Consider the following 22,639-nt stretch of genomic DNA (forward strand, 5'->3'; position numbering starts at 1 on the left):
ATAAAATAACTAATGAACCTGCTGTATAGCACAGAGAAATCTATTAAATACTCCATAATCAGTAGGCAGGTCAAGAAGCAACAGTTGGAACTGTACATGGAACAAAAGACTGGTTCTGAATCAGGAAACAAGTATGTCAAGGCCGTATACTGTCACCCTGCTTATTTAACTTATATGCAGGGAACATCATGCGAAATGCCAGGCTGGATGAAGCACAAGCTGGAATCAAGACTGCCAGCAGAAATATCAATAACCTCAGATATGCAGATGACACCACCCTTATGGCAGAAAGCGAAGAAGAGCTAAAGAGCTTCTTGATGAATGTGAAAGAGGAGACTGAAAAAGTTGGCTTAAAGCTCAACATTCAAGAAACTAAGATCATGGCATCCAGTCCCAGCACTTGATGGCATATAAATAGGGAAAAAATGGAAACAGTGACAGACTTTATTTTCTTGGGCTCCCATATCACTGCAGATGGTGACTGCAGCCATGAAATTAAAAGATGCTTGTTCCTTGGAAGAAAACTTATGACCAACCTAGAGAGCATATTAAAAAGCAGAGACATTACTTTGCCAACAAAGGTCTGTCTAGTCAAAGCTACAGTTTTTCCAGTAGTCATGTATGGATGTGAGAGTTGGACTATAAAGAAAGCTGAGCACTGAAGAATTGATGCTTTTGAACTGTGGTGTTGGAGGATTCTTGAGAGTCCCTTGGACTGCAAGGAGATCCAATCAATCTTTTTTTCCCCCCCAATCAGTCAATCTTAAAGGAAATCGTCCTGAATCTTCATTGAAAGGTCTGATGCTGAAGCTGAAACTCCAACAATTTGGCCACCTAATGCAAAGAACTGACTCACTGGGAAAGACCCTGATGCTGGGAAAGACTGAAGGCGGGAGGAGAAGGGGACGACAGAGGATGAGATGGTTGGATGACATTACCGACTCGTTGGACATGAGTTTGAACAAACCCTGGCAGCTGGTGATGGACAGGGAAGCCTGGCGTGCTGCAGTTCATGGGGTCGCAAAGAGCTAGACACGACTGAGCATCTGAACTAATGGCCTATATGGGAAAACAAACAAACAAAAAAAGTGGATATACGTACGTATACTTTGCTGTACACCTGAAATTAACACGTTATAAATCAACTATACTCCAATAAAAATTAAAAACAACAACAACAAAGGTAAAAATCTATTAAAACAATTTGCCATTCTAAAAGGTCAAGGAAGAAAACCACATGATTTGGCCATATTAGATGCCAAAAATGCCATATATGACAAAACTCAACTTCCACTCCTGGTAAAAATGTTTAGCTAAGTAGCAATGAAAATACATCAACAACAAATATATACACCAAATGAAAACTCAACATCTACTATTCAAAACTGCTCTCAAAGTGCTAGCCAATGCAAAAGAAAAAGCAAAATTAAAAAACCCCAACTTTAGACACAATCCAAAATCCATTCCCTGCAAAAATCCGAGTAGCTAGAAATATTAAAGATACTTATTTGATAAATAAAATTATTTGAAATTTATTATAAAATTCATATTCAATGATGACACAATAAAAACAACTACAAATGAATAAATATGATAAGGATGCCCAGAATCAGTTATTATATATCACTGTTTTGGAGAAGCTAGATATTTATAAACAAAAGAAAGAAGTATAAAGAAGGAGATAAGAGTATATTCAGAAGACTATTTTCTTAGAAAATTCAAGAGACAATTTATTAAAACCAGTAATTTTAGAAAGTTGGCCAGAAATATAAATCATCTACATGTCAGTCACAAAATATCAGTGGATAGTTAAAACCCCCCAAGGGCTTCTCTGGTGACTCAGTGGTGAAAAATCTGCCTTCAGTGCAGGAGAATAGGGTTCATTCCCTGGATTAGAAAGATCTCTCCCCTGGAGAAGGAAATGGCAACCCATTCCAGCTTTCCTGCCTGGGAAATCCCATGGACAGAGGAGCCTGGTGGGTTACAGTCCATGGGGTCACAAAGAGTCGGATATGACTGACAACTATACAACAAAACTCCCCAAAGAAGCCTGTTTTAATGAAATATAAATAGTTTACTTTAAATTTTACCTGAGAGAGAATACAATCATCAAGGATATTTGAAGAGGGGCTTGCTTTATGAATGACTACAAAGTGCCTAACCAAAGAGAGACTGGTAATTGTATAGGAAGAAGCAAATACAACAAAGGAACACAAGAATCCAAAAAAGACTCATGTATGTCTGGAAATTTACTACATTAAGGTAGTATTTCTAGCCAGCTGGGAATGAAATGATTTCAGCAAAAATGGCTAAATCCTGATCTTATACAATTTTCAAAAATGATTTTCATATGTTTTAATGAGTAAAGCATAACAAAACTGTAAGAAGATGTAATGAACAATAAAGGAAAATATTTTAATAATTTTTGAGTGAGGACCATCTTCTTAAGTGAAAACCTGGGCATTTTAACCCAAAGACTGATAGTTCTTGAAAATATTCACCATGTAATTCACAAAGGGTTAATATATCTGTATCCTAATGAAATATAGATTAAATAATTGTGAAGAACAAGAGCAAAATATATAGACAGGCCATATTAAGAGATGTTTAACTACATTTCCAGGCAAAGATATCCCATGCTGACATTAAGGTAAAGCAGAGCTATGGTAAGATTTGGTAATATGGTAAGATTTCCACTATATATATTCTATCTGAAAAACCAAATAATAGGACTGTATGCACATACAATCTTATTTTCATAAGAAAGCGAAATAACATGTTTATGTACACATAAGAGAGATGTGCAAGACGTTGATGGAGTACCTGTGGCTGGGGAGAGGGCCGTGAAGGAGTTTCATTTTCTGCTTAAAACGTGACTGTTACCACTTTAGGGTTCTCTTCTCCTACCCAGTGAGAGGGACAAAATTTTTTTTCGCAGACTACAGAGCTCGCTTCTCTGCTCCCCCTCTTTGAAATGTGTATTCCCGTCGTGGTAGGGAAACAGATCACGCTATTTTCCTTCACTTTCGTGTAACTTCACTTCCTTTACTAACCATTTCTCTCTTAAGATACAACTTGTCAAAAGCATCTGTGAGACACAGGACACTTTATATAGCAAAGGCTGCTATACTTCTTGTTACAGCATAGTAAGACACACAGAGACTCCCCCTCCTTGCTTCACTTCGTGACGTGCACATCTTGTTACACGTGTAACTCGTCACTAGTCAGTTTACACCGCGCTAGGGATTCCGCCTAACGCCCGGTTCCCACTGGGGGCAGGGTTTGCTTCCGCTCTTTCCGCCTTAGCCATCCAGTTTCTCCTTGACCCTCGGGGAGGTTACCCAACTTCTCATTGACAAGGCTATGATGACACCCCACAGGAAAGCTGAGAGAGAAACTGTGCAATAACCTTGGGGAAAAAACAACAGAAAGAACCTAGGAAGTTTTTGAAAGAGTAACAAAGATAGTATTAACTTCTGGAAGGCAGCCCCCGGTCCTCAAGGGAGGCTGGGACCTTTAGGTGGGGTCCACTGCTCTCCCTGACATCACAGGCCTGCCTCCCTGGTTGGGAGGCCAAGAAATCAAGTCACAGAGAGCGGCCGACGCGGAGTCGGGCAGGGTCCCTCCCCTGAAGCCGTCGCAGCGGGGGCCGTGGTCGCTGCGCAGAGGCCATGGGCCCGGAAAGCCCCTCCCGGTCGGCTCCGGGACGGGGACCCAGGTGATTTCTCTCGCACAAAGTCCCTCCCCACCATAAGAACTGGCTGTCTCTGCAGCTCCTCGGCTTCTCTCCCTGCGGCGCCCATACGGCAGCGTATCCCTTTCGCTCACACATACAAGTTCTCCGTCGCTTTGCCCGACGCATTCGGATACAGCAACTCTCTAGCGAAGTTTCTTACTTACAGCTCAGGGTTTCCGCACCGGTCTCTCCACCCTCAAGTCGCCCGGCGCCCGGCCGAGTGACTCCGACCGGAAGTTGTTTTCCTTTCCAGTTCAGAGGGCAGCGCCTGCGCGTGGATCCCTTAACCCTTCACCCTCCACCCTTCCAAGCCAGACCGTGCCCCTCCCGCCACTTCCCCCCACCTCACCCAAGCCCCGCCCAGCCCCGCCCCGCCCAGCGCAGCCCCGCCCCGCCTAGCGCAGCCCTGCCCCGCCCAGCGCAGCCCCGCCCAGCGCAGCCCCGCCCAGCGCAGCCCTGCCCGGACTCAAGGGGGAAAACCACAGGCCCGGAAAGGCAAGCGAAGTCAAGTTTAAAGGTCAGCTGAGGGTCTCTTGTTAAAGATATAGATTCACCTTTAGAGATTCCCAGAGTTAAGAGCGCAGCTAAGTCGCTTCAGTGTTGTCCAACTCTTTGAGACTTGGTGGATGGTAGCCCATAAGGCTTCTAGTCCATGGGATTCTCCAGGCAAGAATACTGGAGTGGGTTGCCATGCCCTCTCCAAGAGTTAAGAGCAACTGGGGTGAATTCCAGGAATCCTCATTTTCTGCAGATATCCATGTGAATGTGATTAGGGTTATTAAACTCCACATGCTGAGAAAAACCACACACACACACACACACACACACACACATACCCATTTGGGTTTTCCCCAACTAGCAACACCTATCATCAAAAGTACTTGCTAAAGTTGAATGATTGCTACATGCAAGTAGACCTCTTTTAAAAAAATTTCCCCTAACTTAGGATTCTCCGTTATTCCATTTCCTACCCACGCTTGAATAATTTCCAAGATGAACATTTTAGACAGATACCTCAAGAAAAGTTTTATCTTGGATATCTACTATCTCAGGCAAGTTGCTTTAATCTAATGAATCTTGATTTTCTAAAATCTGACAGCAAATGACAATGATAACCTACTTCACTGGATGGATGGTTGCAGGGTCAACTGATAATGTAAGTCAAAAAAAAAAGAAAAATGGTAAAATTCAAAATGCTCTGCAAATGAAAGGGGCTGTCTGGAGTCAGTCATGTCATCCTGGCTCCTTCCGACCATCAAGCTCATTCCTAGGATTCCTTTTAGGAAAAGAGTAGTCAAATCCACAGCATATACACATATGGACTCTCCCTGAGAACACTGAAGGTTGGGACTCCCTACATTGACTGAAGTATAACTGTATTTGGTTGCATGCATGTAACACTTTTAGAAGCTTCCACAGTGATTACTTACTATTTATTTAATTAAAACAATATTTTTTAAAACTCTCACTATTTTTGCATGTATCTGACAAAAGTTGGTTGTGTTTGAAAAAGACTTTATCACCAAGCACAAGCATATTAAGGGTGTTGAAAATAGCAATTTCAAAGCCAAGATTAAAATGACCATGAATACTATATATTGTTGTCAGGCAGATCCTGCTCTAGAACATAGCTTTAAATCCACAGACTTGATGAAATTTCCAAATTTGAGAACATGCCTGTCCTAGTGATCTTGGACAAGCCATGCTTGGACAGGTCTTCAGTCCATCCAAGATTCTTTCTTCATCCTGAGCGTTTCAAGTCTAGCTCTGCAGTCTTGAGCTCCTTTTTTTCTAGTTATACTGCTGCATATAACTTAAAAGCTGCTATCCCTCCAGGGGAGCCTAGGATCTTGCTCCTCCTAGGATAGCAACTTTTCTCTGATACAGCATAAAGATCAAGTTCTGATTGCCTCAATTTCTCCCTACACTTCTGAATCGTGGATATTTATACTTCTTTCCTTAGGCCCAGTACATCCAAGGATTTAAAAACTTGCCAAATTACAGTGTATTCTACTGGATTATCTCGAGTATTTGGCTTATTTTTTAAGTCAAAGCCAGAACATAATTTTAAAAACATTGTCTTTTTAAAAAACGGAAACGTTTTGGTATGCATTGTGACCAGTTGAATGGTTTTCTTGTAATAAGTAATTGAGTTAATCATGACAGTACAGTACCTTTTTAAAAAAGAATTTGTGATTGATTTTAAGTTCATAGCAAATTTGCAGGTAACATATAGAGATTTACCATACACTCCCTACTCTGAAACATGTATAAGACTCTTTATCATCAACATGTCCCACCAGAGTGATACACTTGTCACAACTGATGAAATTACATTGACATATCATTATCATCCAAAGTCCATAGTTTACATTAGGGTTCACTCTTGGTATTATACATTCTATGAGTGTGGACAGAGGCATATGACATATATCTATCCTTATAGTATTATACTATACTGGAGGATACCAGAGTATACTCTATATACTCTGACATGTATCCATAATTGTAGTACCATACTATACTAGAATAATTTTATTATCCTAAAAATCCTCTATTCACCACTTATTCATCTCTTCCTCTCCCTAATCTCTGACAACCACTGATCTTTCTACTGTCTTCATAGTTGTGCCTTTTTCAGAATGTCATATGTTGGAACCACACATTATGTAGCCTTTTCACATTGGCTTCTTTCACTTAGTAATATGCATTTGAATTTCCTCCATGTCTTTTCATGGCTTGAAAAATCATTTATTTTTATTGCTGAATAATACTCCATTGTCTGGATGTACCACAGTTTATCCATTCCTACTAGAAGACATCTTGGTTGCTTCCAACTTTTGGCAGTTATGAATAAAGCTACTATAAACATTAGTGTGCAGGTTTTTGCATGTGTTTTCAGCTACTTTCAGCTACTTTCACAATCCTAAATATCAAGGAGTGTGATTGTTGGGTTGTAGAGCAAGAGCCAGGGAAGGCAATGGCAACCCACTCCAGTACTCTTGCCTGAAAAATCCCATGGACGGAGGAGCCTGGTAGCTGTAGTCCATGGGGTCACACAGAGTTGGACACGACTGAAGTGACTTAGCAGCAGCAGCAGAGCAAAAGCATGTTTAGTTTTGTAACAAGCTGCCAAAGTGCATTCCAAAGTGGCTATACAATTTTGTATCCCCATCAACAATGAAAGAGAATTATTTTTGCTTCACATCCTCATCAGCATTTGGTATTGTCAGCTTTCTGGATTTTGGCCATTTTAAAAGGATGGAAGTGGTATCTCATTGTGTTTTAATTTTCATTTCCCTGATGATATATAATGTGAAGCATCTTTTCACATGGTGATTTTAATCTGTATATCTTTTTTGTAAACTATCTGTTAAAGTTCTTGACCCATTTTAAAACTGGACTGTTTGTTCTCTTATTGTTGAATTTTAAGAATTCTCTTAAAATCTTGTATCACAGTCCTTTATCAGATTTATCTTTTGAAAATATTTCTACCAGTCTGTGGCTTGTCTTTTAATTCTCTTTACAGTGTCTTTTGCAGAGCAAAAAAATTTAATTTTAATGAAGTCTAACTTATCCAGCCCTGCTTTTGAGAAAATTGAAAGAGCTACTTTGACTATTTCTAATTTAAATAGTAGAATTTAATAATACACTCAGAATCTAAAACTGAATTCGTGAGCATTTTGAAATATAAAAGTGCTAAACATTCTAAATAAAGAAAGAAGAAATTAAACATATCCATTTCTTAACTATATATTTTTATCTTTCCACTCCCATAATGTTGGAGTCATGAAGAGAAGTGGCTACATACTTCTCCAGTGGCTGAAATATGCATACATGCTGGGCTAAATGGATGAGTTTTGTGCTAAAATGGTGTCAAACATTTTCCTTTTTTATAATGATTTTTTCAAAATTTATTTTTGGCTATGCTGGGCCTTCGTTGCTGCGTGGGCTTTTCCCTAGTTGTGGAGAGCGGGGGCTCCTCTCTAGCTGCGGTGCTTGGCTTTTCATCATGGTGACTTCTCTTGTTGCGGGGCTCTAGGGCACGCGGGCTTCAGTAGTTGTAGCTCCTGGGCTCTAGAGCACAGGCTCAGTAGTTGGGGCACACAGGCTTAGTTACTCTGCAGCGTGTGGGGTCTTCCCGGACCAGGGATGGAATCTGTGTCCCCTGCATTGGCAGGTGGATTCTTTACCACTGAACCACCAGGGAATCCTGATGATAAACTCGTTAAATATTATGTTTCATTAAGATTAGGAATTTGAGGAATAACCCTTTAAAAATGATGTCATTTCACTCTAATTTTCCTTATATTATTATGTACCTAAGGTTAGCAAGCAAGTATTGGAGGGTAGGATGAAATGAAAATGAGAACTGCAGGCTTATTAAAACCATTTCAGAACCTGTTTTCAAAACTGCTGAATATTTTATTGAGAGTTCTGAATATAAATCCAGAAACAAGGAAAGCTGCCAGTATAAATACTACTACAACTTGGAATGTCAGGTATGCATCAATGAGCTCAGTTAAATCTTTGATGTGAAATATCACTATTAATAGAATCTGGTTGACTTCTGATTTAGGATGACATCTGGACTAGCTGTGTTTGTCTCAGACTCTCTGAATTAAATACCTTATGAAAAATCAGAAAAATATGAGAACTCATAATAACATCAAAAGGCAGGATTGATGACCAGACCCACTGCACATGGCTGAGAAACTATAGCCAGTACAGGACCCTAATTGAAATAGGCACTCGCTTGGCAAGCTTTGCTACCTTGGAACTTAAATCTTCCAGAGTAGATGTTGACAGGCATCCTCTGACAGAATTTGACAAGATTTTTCACCATTTTCAAGAACCATAGGGCCGAAATGGACATGAAGCTTCGTAGTTTGAAGGTGAACAAACTTGTGACTTTAAGGATAGTAAGCAAGCTATCTGCCTCATGGCACCCACTAGTGAAATGGACAGTAGTAACTCCACTACTGTGTGTTACCTCCAAATACTAGTTTGTTTGTTTTTTACATCTTGTTGCCACATCATTCCCCATTAGTACTTCTTTTTATTATCTATTAATAGTTTGGACCTCTGGTTTGGAAAATACCAAGATGATTCCAATAGGTGTAGACACATGTGATATTCTGTATCTAAGGATACATGAAGCAAATAATGGAAGGGCCTGGGCAGACAGACTGGTGTGTTTGACCCTCTGGGAGTTTAATTTTCATACATGGTGCTGGTCAAGGAAAAGATGAATGATTTTTTTTCTAATTAACCAGGAATTCTCTTCTTCATATTAAAATAACTCGGCAATAAGGGTGAGGGATCTCACCTTAGGCCAGTACTCATAGTGAGAACTTGCTAAATGTTAGCTTTAGATTCAAAATTTAGATATGAGCTATGCATGTCTTTATGTCTCCCAGCTCAAGATCTATGCTGAGGAGCTAGTAGAAATCAGGCAGATAATGAGAGGAACCAGATAAAATCCACACATCTGGTTATAAGGACTACAAAAAACTTGGAATGAGTTTAATACAAGATAAACTTGTATTAATAAGTGTAATACAAGATAAAGCATCCTTTTGAAAAGATTGTGCTGCATAAAGGAAGAAGAACTAAGTGCCCCCAAATTTTGGGAAAGTGAACACTTTAGAAAATGGTTTGCCATAACCATAAGTAAATGGAAAGAATTGGATTTGTATTCTCTGTGATATAAAACTTGAAATCTAAGACATGATATTAGACTAAGACAAGAAGGGAGAAATAACAAAGATGGGTAAGTTAAGGCTGTAAGGACATAGAACATGCAATGTCAAAATCTGAATATTTATTTGAACATAAGAAAAGGAATCATATTACAGAATGTTAAATCAATGATTAGAGGAAAGATAATGAAGTGAAAAAGAGAAAGTGTCAGTTGCTCAGTCATGTCCGACTCTTTCTGATCTCATGGACAGAAGCCAGTCTTCTCTGTCCCTGGAATTCTCCAGGCAAGAATGCTGGAGTGGGTAGCCATTTCTTTCTCCAGGGAATCTTCCCAACCCAGGGATCGAACCTGGGTCTACCCACATTGCAGGAGGATTCTTTACCATCTGAGCTACCAGGGAAAGGATAAATGGATGGAAACAATTAAATGGAAATAATAATAATGGAGAGAGAGTGCTCCATCTTCTGAAAAAGAAATCTGAGGAAATGGAACAAAAATAATAGTTAAAGATATGTCAGAATATATCTGAAGTAATACTTTGACATAAGGCAATCAGAGATGAAAAAACCTCAGTGAGTTTTGAAACGTACCAATAAAAAGAGATCAAACATTTTGATCTATCTGGAGAAAAATTTTACTATTCAATGATATATCAACTCATTCATTAATTCAGGAACTATTTTGTGAGTGCTTGCTATATGCTAAAAGTTAGGGTCACAAAGACTATCAAACACAGTTCTACCTAAAAAAGAATTTAGTGTCTTTTGTGGAGGATATGCATATAAGAAACAGGCAATTGCTACACAATGTGGTATTATAACATTACAATGGGGTAAGAATAGGGTGCTCAAAAAACATTGGAGAGAGGGGGTGAGGGAAAGTTTTCTCAGTCTCAAGTATGGAAACAATTCAGTAAAAATCCAGAGAAGGGACTTCTCTGGTGGTCCAGTGGCTAAGATTCCCCACTTCCAATGAAAGAGGCCCAGGTTCAATTCTTGGTCAGGGAACTAGATCCCACATTCCACAACTAAGATCCCACATGCTGCAGCTAAGACAGTGCAGCTAAAAGAAAAAAAGAATTCAGAAAAAAGAAACTCCTTTCAAAGGAAGAAAAAGAAAAATAGACTTATCTTCAACATTAAACTTCAGAAGCTGAATAGAATAACATATACAGTAGCCTGAAATAGATTTGACTTACAAAGTTTATACCCACACAAATTATCATTTGCATAGGAAAGGAAAACTAAGACATTCTTAGATACCTCATAGTTCAGAAATATATCACCTCTGTACCGAAATAATTGAACATATACTTTAGTAAGTCAGGAAGGAAATCAAAGTACAAGAACTATAAGAAAGATGAAATTCTGATATAAAAGAAATACCTATAAATATTTGAAATAATTTAAATATTGGATGAGGCAAAAATATAATGAGAATATTAAAAGTGATCTTTAAGACATACAGTCTAAGTATAAATAAATAATTTAGTAATAATGTGTTCTGAACTTCCTGATTATAGCAATAAGATCTCAAGTGGTTGGAAAAGAGGTGGTAGGAAGGAGAAAGTTCTAATTTCCTCATTTTCTTATTTTCTATTTGTGAAAACAAGGAAATGATAGGTTCTCGTTCTAACAATGACATTGTAATTGAACATATACTATTTTATGTTTTTTTAAAAAACATGAAGGTAAATAATTACAAATAGAATAAAAAATTATTTGTTTATTTTTTCATGTTTGTTTATTTATTTTTTTTTGCCACATCTCATGGCTCATGGGTTCTTAGTTCCTTACCAGGAATTGAACCCAGACCCTTGGCAGTGAAAGCACAGAATCCTAACCACTGGCTCCCCAGGTAATTCCTTATTTTTTCATGTTCCTCAATAGAGGAACAAAGAAAGGAAAACATTTCTCAGATAACAAAGATGTAAAACTCTCATCCCAGTGGTTTATCCATCATCCATTAAGGAACTCTTGTGAGCATTCCTCTACAACATTAAAAAAATTTTTTTTGGCTGCACCACATGGCATGTGGGATCTTAGTTCCCCAACCAAGGATCAGACCCATGCCCCCTGCAGTCAAAGCTCAGAGTCTTAACCACTGGACTGGCAGGAAAGTCAGGTTTTTTTTTTTTTTTTTTTGCAAGCACATACTGTGTCCTTGGGCTTCCCTTGTGGCCCAGACAGTAGAGAATCCGCCTGCGATGCGGGAGACTTGGGTTCGATCCCTGGGTTGGGAAGATCTCCTGGAGAAGGGAATGGCTGCCCACTCCAATATTCTGGCCTGGAGAATTCCGTAGACTATATAGTCCATGGGGTCACAAAGAGTCAGACACAACTGGGTGACTTTCACTTTCACTCTGTCCTCATTGTCATCCTCTGTCCTCACCACCACACTGTTTCTATTGACACTCTTTGTTCAGACCATCATCAAATTCATATTTACCATGTTTTTCTTCTAACTTTTCCCCTATCTTTCTCTCTTGGAAAATTCTAATTTTTTTCTTTTTTAAAAAATTTCTTTTTAAAATTTTTAATTGGAGGATAATTGCTTTACAATATTGTGTTAGTTTCTGCCATATATCAACATGAATCAGCCATTGGTATACATATGTTCCTCCCTCACACCTCCCACCCCATCCCACCCCTCTAGGTTGTCACAGGGCACTCAGTTGGAGTTCCCTGAGTCTGACAACAAATTCTCACTAGCTATCTATTTTACATATGGTGATGGATATATTTCAATGTGACTCTTTCAATCCATCCCTCTCTCTCCTTCCCTGAGTGTGTCCACAAGTCTGTCCTCTATGTCTGTGTCACCATTGCTGCTCTGCAAATAGGTCCATTAGTATCATCTTTCTAGACTTCATATATATGTGTTAATAAATTTGTTTTTCTCTTTCTTTAGCCTGTGAAGTAAGATTCAGACTTACTTCGCTCTGTATGATAGGCTCTAGATTCATCCACCTCTTTAGAACAGACTCAAATGCATTCATTTTTATGGCTGAGTAAGGAAAGTTATGACCAACCTAGACAGCATATTAAAAAGCAGAGACATGACTTTGCCAACAAAGGTCCGTCTAGTCAAGGCTATGGTTTTTCCAGTGGTCATGTATGGATGTGAGAGTTGGACTGTGAAGAAAGCTGAGTGCTGAAGAATTGATGCTTTTGCACTGTGGTGTTGGAGAAGACTCTTGAGAGTCCCTTGGACTGCAAGGAGATCCAACCAGTCCATCCTAAAGGAGATCAGTCCTGGGTGTTCATTGAAAGGACTGATACTGAAGCTGAAACTCCAATACTTTGGCCACCTCATGCGAAGAGTTGACTCACTGGAAAAGTCCTGGATGCTGGGAGGGACTGGGGGCAGGAGGAGAAGGGGACGACAGAGGATGAGATGGTTGGATGGCATCACCGACTCGATGAACATGAGGTTGGGTAAACTCCGGGAGTTGGTGATGGACAGGGAGGCCTGGCGTGCTGCGATTCATGGGATCGCAGAGAGTCGGACATGACTGAGCGACTGAACTGAACTGAATATTCACATATATGCAGTGGAATATTATATATGTGACTTCTTTATCCATTCATCTTTTGTTGGACATTTAGGTTGTTTTCATGTCCTAGCTATTGTAAAAAAAAAAAAAGTGCGGCAATGAACATTGGAGTATGTGTATTTTTTTCAATTATGGCTTCTTCAGGGTATATGTCCAGTAATTGTATTGTTGGATCATATGGTAGTTTACTCCTAGTTTTTTAAGGATTCTCCATACTGTCAAATTTGATTATGTTCCTTTAGCACCTAAGGTCACTTCCTATTAACCTTAGGATAAAATCCAAACTCTACACATAGTATGAGGTTTCTTCTTACTTCACTATAGACTCATATCCTGCCGCCTCTTCTGGCTTTTTTCAATACCTCAAATGTTCCCAGTTTTGTTCTTTTCAGACAGAGTAGTTCTGTCCTGTTTGCTCGTGTGTTTTCTTCATCACAGAACATGTTTCCTTCACATTTTGCTTGGTCTGTTAAGGCCTCAGCTGAATGGACTGAGTTAAAGCAAGGCCCCCACTTCACTTCTCTTCCAGGTTAGAACTATGGGCTCATATTTCACCCTGTCCATTTCCCTTTATGATATGCACCACACTTTAAATTCTAAGACATATATTTAGATGTTTTTGAAGTTAGAATGGCTATTACAACTGAAATCAAAGAAACTTGCAATACCATTCTGAGGCCTAAATGCCATTGCCCTTACAAAGGCAAACTCAAGCTGATATAGGCTAATGCAAACAGACTATAAATGAGAGTTCTCATTAAAACTGCCTCATTCATATGTTGGTATTGCCATTCACTAACCACATGACTTTACCAACCCTGAGCTTCAGTTTCTTCTCCTGTCAAGTATAAATGATAATATTACTGGCCTCAAATGTTGTGTCTATATGTGTGTGTGTACAGTGAGATAATATATGGAGAGGACCTGAATTATAGGAGGAACTCAGTAAATATTAGCTAATACAGTTGATAGTTGAACAACCAGAAGATTGGGACACCATCCCCCCTAAGGAGTTGAAAATACACATATAACTTTATAGTCAGCCCTCCGTATCCATGGTTCTGTAGCTGCAGATTCAACCAACTACAAATCATGTAGGACTGTGGTGGTGGTAGTTGGTGGTTTAGTCACTAAGTTGTGTCCGACTCTTGTGACCCCATGCACTGTAGTCCGCCAAGTTCCTCTGTCCACGGGACTTCTCAGGTGAGAATCCTGGAGTGGGTTGCCATTTCCATCTCCAGGGGATTTTCCTGACCCAGGGACTGAACCCAGATCTCCTGCATTGCAGACTGTCTCCTGTTTTGCAGGTAGATTTTTTACCCACTGAGCTACCAGAGAAGCAGTACTGTAGTACACATTTGTAAAAAAAAAAATCCATGTATTAGTGGCCCACCAGTTCAAACCCATGTTGAACAGATAATATCTGTAACTTAAGTAGCTGGCTCTACATGCAGTTGATTTTTAATTTAAGTAAGTAGTCAGAATTATCATTTAAAAAGTCTTTAAAAGTTTACCTTAAGGAAATGTAGAGATTGTACTTAGTAGAAAAATATCTTACTTTAAATCAATTGTCTCACATATGCCCAAAGAGTTAAAGGAAACCATGGGCAAACAACCAAAGGAAGTCAGAAAATGGTATATAAACAAAATGAGATTATCAGTAACAGGATAAAAAATTGTAAAAAGAAACCAAATAGAAATTTTGGAGCTGAACAATACAATAAGTGAAATGGAAATTTCACTAGAGGAGTTTGACGACAGATTTGAGCAGGCAGAATAAGTTTGTAAATGTGATGATAAGATAATTGAAACTACCCAGATAGAGGAACAGAAAAAAAAAGAAATAATAAAGAAAAATGCATACAGTCTAAGAGACCTATGAAACATCATCTTGCAAACCAAAATAGACATTATGGAAGTTCTGAAGGAGAGGTGAGAGTAAAGGAGCAGAAAATAAATTTAAAGAAATAATGGCTGAAAACTTCCTGATATGTTGAAAGACTGAATCTGCACATTCAAGCAGTTCAATGAACTCAAGTAGGCTAAACTCATAGATTCACCCTGAGATACATTATAATCAAACTGTTGAATGCCAAAGACAATAATGAGAGAATCTTGAAAGCAGCAAGAGAGAAGCAACTCTTTATATACAAGGGATCCTCTGTAAGATTAACAGCCAATTTCACTTTGGAATCATGGAGGCCAGAAGGCGGTGGGATGACATACTTAAAATGCTGGGGGAAAAAATAGGTGTCAATAAGAAATTCTGTATCTGGCAAAACCATTTTTTAAAAATGAAAGAGAAATTATGACATTCTGAGATACCAAAAAAAAAAAAAAAAGCTGAGAAAGTTTGTTGCTAACAGATTTACCCTTAAAGGAATTATAGAGGGTCTTTCAGATAAAATGGAGAAGGAAATGGCAACCACTCCAGTAATCTTGCCTGGAGAATTCCATGGACAGAGGAACCTGGCTGGCTACAGTCCATGGGGTTGCAGAGTCAGGCGTGACCGAGCAACTATCACTCAGATAAAAGGGTCATTAGACAATAATTCAGAGCAACACAAAGAAATACACTTTGGTTAAGGCAACTATCTAGGTAGCTAGAAAGACTGTCATGATTTTGTTTTTGGTTTGTAACTTTTAATTTCCTACATATTTAAAAGAAAATGCTTAAAAATAATTTATCAATCTATGTTAATAGGCACACAATGTATAAAGATGAAATTTGTGATTACAAGAATGTAGAAGAGGGAAATAAACTGTATAGGTGTAGAACTTCATATATTATTAAGGCTAAGCTTGTATTAACTCAGATTGTTATGAATATTTCAAATTGTAATCCCCATGATAACCACTATGACAATATCTGAAAAATTACATATAAAAGAAAATGAGAAGGGAATAATATGTACACAGAAAAGAATCAAACACAAAAGAAGGCAGTAGTGGAGGAAGTGAAGACCAGAAAAATGGTATAAGGTATATAGAAATCAAATAATAAAAATGCAGAAGTAAACATTTACTTATCAGTAATTCCTTAACTGTTAATAGATTAACCTCTCAATCAAAAGGCAGAGTTTTGTGGAGTGGATAATGTTATATAACAAGGTCAAGCAATATACTATCTATAATAGACTTGCTTTAGATCCATATACACAAGTATGTTGAAAATAAAATAACAGAAAAAAATTTTTCATGCAAATAGTGGAAGAGAGATGGGGTGACTAAATTGATATCAAACAAAATAGATTAAGTTAAAAACTGTTACTAGAGACAAAAGAGAGACCTTATGTATGACAAAAGTGTCATTTATCAAGAAGACAATTACACACATATACACATCAAACAATAGAGCCCCCCCCGCCAAGTATATGATGCAAATAATGATAGAACTTAAGGGAGAAATAGAGAGTACTACACTAACAGTTGGAGACTTCACTACATCATTTTTAATAATGGATAGAAAAGCAGAAGACCAAAAAGGATATAGTAGACTTGAAAAATAACATAAATAATATATTTAACAGATATATATATATAGTATATATATATATATATATATAATATTCTACCCAGCAGCAGCAAAGTACATATTCTTCTGAAGTGGATATAGAACCTTCTCCCAGACAGATCAAATGTTAGGCCACAAAAAAAATCTCAATATATTTAAAAAGATTGAAATCATGCAAAGTACATTCTCCAACCAAATGAAATGAAGCTGGAAATCAATAACAGAAAGAAAAATGAAAAATCCACAAATATGGAAGTCAACCAAAACATTTTAAAATAACCAATAAGTTAAAAAAGGAAATCATGTTAAAATCATGAGTTAAAAAAGGAAATTAGACTTACAGATGGGTGAAAAAAAATTAAATCATACCAAAACTTATAGGATGCAGTGAAAGCAGTGCTCAGAGGGAAATTAATAGAAGTAAATGTCTACACTAAAACAGAAGAGAGATCTTAAATCAATAACCTAACTTTACAGCTCAAGGAAGTAGAGAAAAAGAGCAAACTAAATCCAAAGACAGAAGAAGGAAGGAAATAATAAAGATTGGAGCAGGATGAATGAAATAAAGAATAGAAAAACAATAATATCAATGAAGTCAAAGTCAGTTCTTTGAAAAGATGAAAAAAAAAAATAGAAGAAACTTTAGCTAGACTTAAGAAAAGGGCAAAGAATAACAAGTAACTAAAATCAGAAATGAAATGGGGACATTACCATACCAAATAGAAAAGAAAAAAAGAAAAATAGAAAAAAAAGAATTATTTATAAAATAGTGTGAATAACCACACAGCAAAATATTAGATAATCTAGATGAAATGTATAAATTCCTAGAAACACAAAATAACCAAAACTGAATCTAGAAAAAAAAAAAAACTGAATGGATTTATATTAAATACATTGATTCAGTAACCAAAAACCTCCCAACAAAGCAGTTCAGAACCAAATGGCTTCACTAGTGAATTCTACTGAACACTTAGAGGAGAATGAATACCAGTCCTTCCCAAACTCTTAAGAAAATAGAGGAGGAGGGAATACCTCCCAACTCATTCTATGAGGCCAGCATTACTGAGATACCAAAGCCAGACAAAGATACTACAAGAAAAGAAAACTAAAAATAAGTGTTCTTCATGGATGTTGCTGCTGCTGCTGCTAAGTCGCTTCAGTCGTGTCCGACTCTGCAACCCCATAGACGGCAGCCCACCAGGCTCCCCCCGTCCCTGGAATTCTCCAGGCAAGAACACTGGAGTGGGTTCTGTATGGATGAAGATGCAACAATTCTCCACAAAATACTTGCACACTGAATTTAGTAGCATATTAAGTGGATTATACATCATGATCAAGTGTGATTTATCCCTGGAATGAAAGGGAGTTTAAACATAAGAAAATCATTCAAATGCACAATTACACTGTGAGGCATATACTTAAAAGAATTGAAATTAGGTACTCAGACAATGCAAATGCACAGTCATAGCAGCATTGTTTACAACAGCCAAAAAGGGAAAATAGCTCAGCTACCCTGTCCATCAATAGATGAATAGATTAATAAATTGTGTATAATACACATTACATAGATGTATATTGAAAACTTTATGCCAGGTGAAAAAAGTCAGACAGAAAAAGTCACATATATGATTTCACTTACATGAAATATGCAGAATAGCTATATTCTTGTATAGACAGAATACAGACTGGTCGTCCCCAGGGACTGAAGAGAGCAGGAAAACAGAGTAACTGTTTAGTGGGTACAGGGTTTCCTTTTGGGGTAACAAAAATGCTTTGAAACTAGATAGATGTGGTGGTTGCGCAAGATTGTGAGTGGACCAAATACCACTGAATTGTTCACTTTACAATGTTTAATTTTGCTCTGTGAATTTTACCTCAATTTTTTAAAAGGAAAAAATAAGGAAATTTAAATACACTATAAAATGAGTTAATAAGAATGTACCAATATTGTTCCTCAATTGTCACAAATGTACCATACATTAATATGTTAATAATAGGGGAAACTGTGTGTCTTGGGGACCAGGGGGAAGGATGGGGAAGAGGCAGGGTTGTACACGGAACTCTGTAGGGTTTGTTCACTTTTTCTCTAAATCTAAAACTGTTCTAAAAAAATCTCTTAGCTAAAGAAAAAAGCCCTTTTTTTCCTAAATAACTCTGGAATCAGAGAGGAAATAAAATGGCAGTTAAAAAATAAAATAATAATGTGAAATTGACATAGCAAACGTGTTTAAGAATCGTTAAAATGGTATTCAGAAAATCCCTAGCCTTAAATACTTTGATTCCAAAATAAGAAAGAATACAAGTAAATGAACTAAGCATCCGACTCTAAAACTGAGGAAAAGTAAAATAGTCTAAAAAGAGGGAAAGGCAGTAAGAAAATAGAATAAAGATAAAGGCAAAAATTAATTATTTAAAAAACAGCTAACCATAAAAGTGGTACATCCAAGAGATTCACACTTTGACATGTCATATCAGGGAAAAGAGAGAGAAAACATAAATGGACAAAGTTAGTAATGAAAATGGGTATCCATATGGTTATGAAGATGATTAGAAATACAATACTTTGCATAATAATACATTTGAAAACTTTAATAAAACTTTACTTATACATAAAAAACCTAAACTGTGTGAAAAATAAGCATAAAACTTGAATAGATCAATAACAGTAGAAAACACTGAAAAGCTTTTAAAGAATTACTTCCAAAAATGTGTGCCAAGGACAAACGTGCTAAGATTTTTCTCTTTAAACATCTCAAGGAGCCACTAAGTCCCATGAAACTTTCTTAGAATATGGAAATGTTTGGTAGTTTTATCAGAAAATAAAAATGCAGATTAACTTCACTTATAAATAGGAATGCAAAAACTCTCAATAAATTATAGGCATTTCTTTTTCAGTATGTATTTTGTTAATATAAACTGGTGTAAGGTAAATCAATTTGGACACACATTTTGCACACCACTGTTGGCTGAACTGTGGCCTTCAGATAGCACTGCTAAAATAGGGAGAAAGCTTTTTGCACAATGTGTAGGAGCAGCTGCTTTGTTTGAGTAATGGTTGCGCTGCCTTGATAGGGTTCCTTGGCTATGCTACATTGTTTTCATTCTTTTCTGTTAATTTGAGTTGCGAACTGAATTGTGAAGCCAAAATAATAGAGGAGAGGCTAAAGCATGAGGACTGAAGAGAAAATGAGGAAATGTGTAGGTTTGGTTTTTTTTTATCAGCCAATTTATTATCTAGAGTGATAACAAAATACACTATATAATTATAAACCTACTTTTATTACTGTGGGAAGATTTTTATAACATGTACTTTAAAAAATGTAATTACTGTATCATATAACTACAGGACCCATATAGTTTAAAAGTAGAAACACTGTACGGTTGTCTCTAATGATATAAAAAATACAATGAATATAGTTTAACATGAAGTCTTGATTCACTTTTAGCAAATTAGGGTTAGGAGTATATTTGGTAGTTATTTGGTTTTTATGATTAAGGTGTTTATCTCAAACCAATAGCCAACGTCATTCTTAATGTTAACCACTAGGGAAATTCCCACTGAGATCAGAACATGATGAGGTTGGCTGCTATCTCCTGTTATTAAACACTGTTCTAGAAGTTCTGGCCAATGTTACCATCAGAAGAAAAAAGGAAGACAACGTTATGTTTTTCCTATCTGGGCATTGCATGTGAATTACCCAAATAATTTAGAATAAGTAAAATAATGCAATGACTGGATGCAAGATAAAATTATTATATCAAGGACTTTCCTAAATGTCAGCAGTATTTAGTTAGAAAATACAATGGAAAGAATGTCTTTATCAAGATTGCATTCCTATTACCCTCATGAAGAAGATAAAATACATTGGAATACATTTTATAATAAACAACCTGTTTCCTGAGGCCTTAACACATGGAAAGAAAAAATGTTTGCAGACAGGAAATTTCTTTCCCATTAAGAATGATTGTTTCTTCAAATTAGTGCATAAGATTCATGAAATTCCAACCAACACTTTTGGGGAGAAATTTTAGAGATTTCTTTGAATCTTCCAGTTGGCCCTCTCTTTCACTGTCACAGGTGTTTAAGAGAAATAATTGAACATTGCTGTAGTTGACTGCTAGCAGAAACTTCAGTCAGGTTAGACCTGGAATACAGTCCCAGGTCCTCGTCCTGCATGGGGACAGATAAATGTGAGCACCTGTGCCCAGGTGGAAGGGAGCCCTGGAGGGAGTGAGGAGATGGGGTGGGCAAGTAAGGACAAGGAAGACCTAGGAATGAATTACAAGCTTCTGTAAATGACTTGGCTTTCCTGTGACCTTGGCCCAGTATTGATTGCCCTTCCCCCGAAACCCCATCTTTTTGCAGTTTGGATAAGATATCTCAAAATATTTTTCAATATTGTAAGAAGGCAGGGCAGTGGTAACAGAGAGCCAGAAAAAAAGAAGTGATGGGGATTTATGGTTAAGCCCTGGCTCTGCTAGTTACTCGGAGAAGGCAATGGCACCCCACTCCAGTACTCTTGCCTGGAAAACCCCATGGACGGAGGAGCCTGGTGGGCTGCAGTCCGTGGGGTCGCTAAGAGTCGGACACGACTGAGTGACTTTACTTTCACGTTTCACTTTCATGCATTGGAGAAGGAAATGGCAACCCACTCCAGTGTTCTTGCCTGGAGAATCCCAGGGACGGAGGATCCTGGTGGGCTTCTGTCTATGGGGTCACACAGAGTCAGACACAACTGAAGCGATTTAGCAGCAGTTGCTGCTAGTTACTATTTGGAAGGTCCTGTGATCATTTTCCCTCTGGCAGACACAATAAATGGCAGGTGTTTATATAAGAGTAGTGATGATCCTTGTAGTTTCACCTTTTTGGAACAATCAACTTATTCTTAAGAATACACTACACAATCTTTAATATTCACTTCTTGTGAAAATAAAGGCCAACTGATCATAAAATAAGTTATTATAGTGTAAATTTAAATGTTTGAAGATAAGTTATGCAAAGTTTTCTATTAATATAAAGAAAATGCTATAAAGAAATATTTATAAACATATTTCTTAGAAGATGGAAATGAACACACTGAATCAGGTCAGAATTGATCTTTAAAAATTTAACCAAAAAAGTATGAATATATATATAATATTTACTTTTCAACCTAATAAGGTATATACAACTTAACTTATGCCAAATAGATACCTTTTAAGTTTTACTCACTGGAGAAGGCTGTATTCCAGACATAAACTTTAAAAAAGCATTTCAAATAGAGACATAAATTTTATCTTAAAAGTTGGGACAGTAGCAAAAGGATCACAGTTTTTAAAAATTTCTCATAATCTTGGCTAGGGACCATATTTTTTAAAAAGCTGAATTTCCAACTATGGCAGTGAACAAAAGACGTTATTGAATCACATCACAAATTACTCACTTAACAGAATCAATTGTAGAGCAAATCTGCAACACAGCAGTTTAAGATATCCAGGCTACCTTGCTAGTTTGTGAATAGGTAGAAACTACTAAAGTTCTGATTACCTCTTCTGCAGGTACAAGATTTCCTTCGTAGACTACTGCTCTTTAAAGAAGTAGACAGTTAGAGTCTGGAAAGTTTATCTGCAGGCTCTCATAGTGCCGCTTAAACTGTCCTGAGATCTCCCTTGTGTTAAACTGGGAACTTCCACTGAGAAATCCCCCAACTTGAAGACTTCCTTTTTTGTAACTATCAACAGCCAATCGTGGCAAGATATTGAAATGAAGCAAAGGCTACCAGAAATGTCTGTAAACCACCGTGACTGTAGCTTTGACTTCCTTTTGAAGCAAAGATACTTTACTTGAAGAGCTAGGACATTTTAACAAAAATCCAGAAATTGTAAATCCCAAAATACATTTGGATTAAGCACATTTTCATGTCAGAAAATTTTAAAGAAAGCTTATTTGATAAATGGCTTTTTAAGGTTTTAGGAAGTCACTTTTGGACCTAAGCAGTATAATTATAAATAGCAGGTAAAGACAAGATTTTTATAGCTGTCTTTGCTTCATGGCCTACAGAGGTCACTAGGATGAAGCCTCATAATAATAAAGTTTATGCTGGTTTCCAGAGTCTGACCACAATTTTCTGCTTTCTTAAAGAGTTTTCC

General features: G+C 37.3%; 1 protein-coding gene across 6 annotated transcripts in view; it reads right to left on the bottom strand.

Annotated features, from left to right (window-relative positions):
• TANK (TRAF family member associated NFKB activator) overlaps positions 1–22,159 on the bottom strand; it is a 95,132-nt gene extending 72,973 nt beyond the window's left edge. For 2 of the 6 annotated variants that reach the window (XM_070476129.1, XM_020886470.2), the window contains exon 1: positions 3,901–4,034. The gene's annotated coding sequence lies outside the window, so the exon portion shown is untranslated. Of the gene's footprint in view, positions 1–938; positions 962–3,900; positions 4,035–4,290; positions 4,482–22,037 lie in introns of those variants that run through there. The other 4 variants (XM_070476127.1, XM_070476126.1, XM_070476135.1 and 1 more) reach the window with 4 other exon arrangements.
• Positions 22,160–22,639: the final 480 nt, after the last annotated feature.

The sequence above is a fragment of the Odocoileus virginianus genome, chromosome 13 (genome assembly GCF_023699985.2).
Source record: "Odocoileus virginianus isolate 20LAN1187 ecotype Illinois chromosome 13, Ovbor_1.2, whole genome shotgun sequence".
Taxonomy (NCBI): Eukaryota; Metazoa; Chordata; class Mammalia; order Artiodactyla; family Cervidae; genus Odocoileus; species Odocoileus virginianus.